This window comes from Hylaeus anthracinus, unplaced genomic scaffold (assembly GCF_026225885.1).
Source record: "Hylaeus anthracinus isolate JK02 unplaced genomic scaffold, UHH_iyHylAnth1.0_haploid 11994, whole genome shotgun sequence".
Taxonomy (NCBI): Eukaryota; Metazoa; Arthropoda; class Insecta; order Hymenoptera; family Colletidae; genus Hylaeus; species Hylaeus anthracinus.
Genome location: NW_026534341.1, coordinates 2,630,909 through 2,636,282, shown reverse-complemented (window position 1 = coordinate 2,636,282; position 5,374 = coordinate 2,630,909). Strand labels below are relative to the sequence as shown.

Sequence of the window (5,374 nt, the reverse complement as noted above, 5' to 3'; positions counted from 1 at the left end):
GTAGGATACTCGAGTTCCGAAGTCTGAATATTACTAATTGCAAACACTGCTAGTATCGAACCAAGGAACAGTTACTTTCTGTACTACTTTCTTTATTTTCTATTATTTAATGCTTCGCTCTCTATATTAAAATTATCGTAGATTGTTCTGTCTAGAACGAATAAAACAATCCTAATCATAACAGTCCTGGATACAAGTTTCTCTGACGCGCCACCAATAATTAATACGTTCTCAAACAAACGAGATAATTACATAACATTTACCGTGTTTATTTCTTGGAACATTAACCCACATATATGCCAAATTTCAAACACCTACGTCTCATATTTATTTCCATACTAAATCCTAAAGATCGCCCAATGAACGTTCAAGTAATAATACAGTAGAGCCTCGGTTATTGCAAGAAATCGTGGCTAAAATTTCTGTGCAATTATCAAGGTTTCGTTGACCAAGGTAACCAATTTAATTAAGTAATAGCCTACACTTATCCCTCCTACTTGTGATATATAACTGATGGGTAGCGTCTCCAACTATACTCATTGTTTAGCAAACATCCTCTAAATACTACTAAAATGCTATACTATACTCCATACTACTAATAAACGATGTTGCGGTAATCGAGATTCTACCGATCTTCTTCAAGTCCCAGCTTACAATGTTTACGTCAAGACAGACTTTTCGTTGTTAAATATCACGCGAATCGTGCGATTAACGTTTCGTGCAGCCTTCCGTAGATGGTTTCCACGAACCATCGCGAATATACCGATCCATCCGGAGTCCTGGGCCCCGCAATTTGTCTTGCGGGGGCCTAAGAGGCGTAGCCCAGTTTCAAGCCAAATTTGTCCGACAGTCGATCATTAAAGGAATTCGTCGAGGTCGTCCCATTAGCGAAAGTATCGAGGCCCTGGTGGTGAATCGGTCGTCCCTGGACAGTGACGAACTCGATACGGGTGCAACCTATCGCACCCTCGTCTCGAAATGTCTATTTTTTAACCGACTTCGAAGAGGTGTAGGTTACTCAATTCGACGTGTATATATATATATATTTTTTTTTTTTCACCGTCTGAATTTGTTTATCTAAGAATGCAAAGTAAAGAAAGACTTCGAGTTAATTCAGGTAATCAACGATTATTTGATAGTTTCTGTGTTTCGATATTAATTCGATTACTTAATTAGTCTATTATATACAGGGCTTTCTGCAAGGGAATTTAGAATTTTATTTTTTAATAATATAACACACCTGTCAGGTTAATCGTGGTAGACGTACCGATACGAATATATTGAATGAATTATATAAATCGAAAATATTGAATTAGAACTGGATTGGAGCTGGATTAAAACAGAAAATCATAAGGTCTCTTTTGGAATACCTTTTACACGTTATTTTTGTATATGTTAATCAAGAATAACTCGTAATTCTTAAACCAATTATCTATGACATTTTGCCTTCGAGACTGAGTTGTCTAAAGCGGATTAAATTCTCTTCTCTTCATAAGATGTATGTAGACTAAATTAATCCGTCCTTCGTTAACCCACTCGCATTATTAGCACATTATCTATGACATTTTGCCTTCGAGACTGAGTTGTCTAAAGAGGATTAAATTCTCTTCTCTTCATAAGATGTATGTAGACTAAATTAATCCGTCCTTCGTTAACCCACTTGCATTATTAGCACATGCTTGTCCCAGTTTGTCAACGTCTTTTAAAAGTTTTTCAAAAATATTTCGTATAGTTTATCACAAAAAGAAGAAAATACATTTACTAATTTACCAACGATACATTTCACCAATGTGATCATTTTCACATAGTTCCAAACATTAACCATTTCAAATTTCATCACATTGTACAAAATAATTAGATTTTTTCTTTTTACTACCGTTAATAACGCATTAACTTCATCATAGATACTGCCACATAAGTGTACATTTTGTTTCCGAGTTCCTTTACCTGTCCCAATTTGTCAACCGTTAATATATAACGCATTAACTTCTCGAGGGATACTGGCACACACATGTACATTGTGTTTCTGAGTTCTTCTATATATCATCGCGTGAAAATAGTCAATTACAAACAAACGTTCGTAATTAAATTTCTCAATCTCACGATACAACGTCATCGTCACGAGATAGATAGATGTCACAGGTAAATGTTACCTTGAATTTTCGATGATTCCCAAGTTAGGAAAACTAACGGAGGCAGTCGTTCCTCGAAGGGTTCAAAAATACGATAATAAATTCTTTATCAATGCCACGTTATTTCCAATACGCTTTCGTCCGAATAAAATTGAAGAAAAATTTGGGTAACAGGAACAAATACTCCCTGTTTCCGATTCGAACGGGTTAATTCGTACCCTCTTGGGTACAAACGTTGAGTGCTTCACTGTCCCCGAAGCCCGCGTACGCCGGTGCCTGGCAGTGGCTCACGCACCGTGGAGAAAGCCGCACAGCCGTTCGGTTCGTTCGGGTTGCACCCTGAAATAAGGTAGCCCCGACGACGAACGAAGGAGCCGACGTGGGTGGCCCCAGAGAGATTTGCCTTCCGCTAAATATCGCCTTTGCGCCCTCGACGTGGGTGGCCCTCTTTCTCTCTCTCTCTCTCTCTCTCTCTCTCTCTCTCTCTCTCTCTCTCTCGCCCAGCTGCCCCCGCCGAGGGGAGTCCTCATCCTCGACACGGCTGATTCGCCCTCCTTCGTCCTCCGTCCAGGAGCAACGGTTCGCTGTCTCCCGTTCTCCTTCCTCCTGGCTCTGATTTCTCTATGTATGCGTCATATTCACGGTAGAGTTCACCTTCGGGATATGCCGAGCGATCCTCGCCAATGTGTCGGGGGCGGGGACACCGGGGGACGGAGCTCGCTCGACGATGAATGGGTGTTATTATAGGTATAGGTAATGAAAGATATGGTTACGCTGTAATAAATAGTATGCGGAATCCGAAGCCTTGGACCCGTGGATCCTTTGCGAACGTTTACTGTGTTGCGAGCACTCGTCCCGATCGGACCACGGTAATAATCGCTCTTTCCAGATATTTCTTTCGCTTTATTGGCCAACCCGTTTTCAGGGTGGATTCCGCGTTTCACGGGAGAGAGTCAAGAACGATCCAAGAGGTGACTTGTACATCCCGCGGGAGCGTTTGTTTAACGCGAGAGTTATTGGTAGGGAAGCTTTTGGAAAGCTTTTGGAAAGCTTTTTACTTTGCCGATTGTTTATAAGGTGATTCCAATTTTGTTCTAGGACCGGGTTCCGGATAGGTCTTTTTATGGAGGAGATGGGGAAATTTATTTCGGAGATGAGTCTGGACAGGATTCGCGCGTTCTTATGAGGATTCAAGAGGAGAAACTATGACAAGTTCCAAGGTAAGGAGTTCTTTGGTTGAAAATAAAACGGTAGACTTGTATTTCCCTAATACTTTATTGACTATTGATATATTTTCTAGGCCACCCGTGGCGGACAGCACAATTTACACAGGATCTAGGAAAATTCATTTTGAACGAGTATCTGGATAGCGTTCGTGAGTCTCGATGAGGGTACGACAAGTTCTAAGTTAAGTAGTTCTGTGATTGAAAATAAAATGGTTTTCCCTCTTACGAGATTCTCCCTGGTACCGTCGTCAGTAAAATTCCCCTCGGGTGCGACATCCAAAGAGTTCGTTAAACGAATCTTCGTTTTCCACGTAGTCCGTGTCCGCGTCGTTTCTGATAGCGACCGTCGACCATGAATCCTGGGACTTTCAGGATTTTATTATGATAGATAGCAAGTTCCGTAACGACAGGAGGTAGACTTGTATGTTCCTAGTACTTTATCGACTATATTAATATATTTTCTAGGTCACCCGTGGCGGACAGCACAATTCACACAGGATCTAGGAAAATTCATTTTGTACGGGTGTCTAAGTAGGATTCGTGAGTTTCGGCAAGTTTGCATAAGTACCAATTTTAGGACGTGTCGATATACTTTGCTGTAAGTTCGGTTACAACAGCAAAGGGTTGAGGAACATTCAAGAACTTTTCAAGTCTACGTCTTTGCGAAATCAGTTAGCACCTTCAAAACGAACCGTGTATGCGCAGGAATGTTAGCGTTGATGCTTATCGCGTTCGTAAAGTTAAACGTACGGTACATACGTTTAATTCTCCTACGTGTAAACGTTTCCAGTCACAAATTAAGGATAAACAACCATCGACATAAAAACAGAGAATTTTCCAACAGAAATTAAAGGACTTGAGCATACGCACAACTGAAAAAGGAGTTGAAAAGAACTCTCTCCGTACGCAGAGTGCAGGCCACGCGCTCGACACCGAGCAGAAAAAGTCACATTTCATACAGATAACGCGACGCGTAAGAACGAGCGGAGGTTTTTACGCGCGGTCGGAGAAAATGAAGGAACGGAGTCGCGTTACTCAAGGAGCAACGTCGCAACGTACGCGGGACCAAATAAATGCACGACGGCGAAGGGTTAGAGGGGCGATGGAGGGCAGACAATAATATCCCGTATTTTATTTACCCTACCGTTTTCTGTGCCGTGGTTCGGTTCGCCCTTTTACTTTCCACCGTCTCCTCGTTGGGCTCAACGACAGGATCGTCGAAGCAACGAAAAAGGATTCGTGATAGGTCGTGGTAGCTGGGCCCTGAAAACGAGAGAAAGGGAGGAAAGAAAGCAAAAAAGGAAAGAGAGAAGCGAAGTGAGAGTGGGCTAGAGAGGGAACGAGAGCGAGTGATAAGAAGGAGAGAAAGGAGGAAAAGGAGGTCGACGAAGGGAGAGGGAGGCAGGCGCCGGGCGGAGGAGGGACGAGAAGAAGCGACGCGACGCGTGTGGTCCACCCCGTGCTTGACGACGAGCAGGACGAGACCAGAACGACGACAGCATCTTATCCGAGACCTCCGGATCGATCGATCAATGGCGAGATCGATGCCTTCTCGGTCGAGACCAATCGAGTACGCGGCACGCTCGGGCGCACACAAGTATTTTTCACCCTCCGGGCGGCGGCGACGATCACGAGGTTCGCTGCATCCACCGAATCGCTATCAGAAACGACGCGGACACGGACTACGTGAAAAACGAAGATTCGTTTAACGAACTCTTTGGATGTCGCACCCGTGGGGAATTTTACCGACGACGGTACCAGGGAGAATCTCGTAAGAGGGAAAAACGATACGAGGACGAACGTTTTAGTCGGAGGATTCTAATTGAACGTTATGAGATATCAGTTAGCAGACGAGCAAATCAGAATATGGTATATAGAGAGTTTTAAAGGAATCAATAAACGTCGATCGAGAAATTGTTATTTTCGGAATTACGAAGGAAATCGGTAGCTATGGAAATTACAAGTAGAGAAACTGGTATTTTCAGGATTTTATTATGATAGATAGCAAGTTCCGTA

General features: G+C 42.8%; 1 long non-coding RNA gene across 1 annotated transcript; it reads left to right on the top strand.

Moving 5' to 3' along the window:
• The first annotated feature begins 3,250 nt into the window (after positions 1-3,250).
• LOC128888774 (uncharacterized) lies at positions 3,251-5,368 on the top strand. The gene is made up of 3 exons (XR_008460332.1): positions 3,251-3,352; positions 3,433-3,570; positions 3,772-5,368. It is a non-coding gene; the product is annotated as an uncharacterized LOC128888774 (long non-coding RNA).
• Positions 5,369-5,374: the final 6 nt, after the last annotated feature.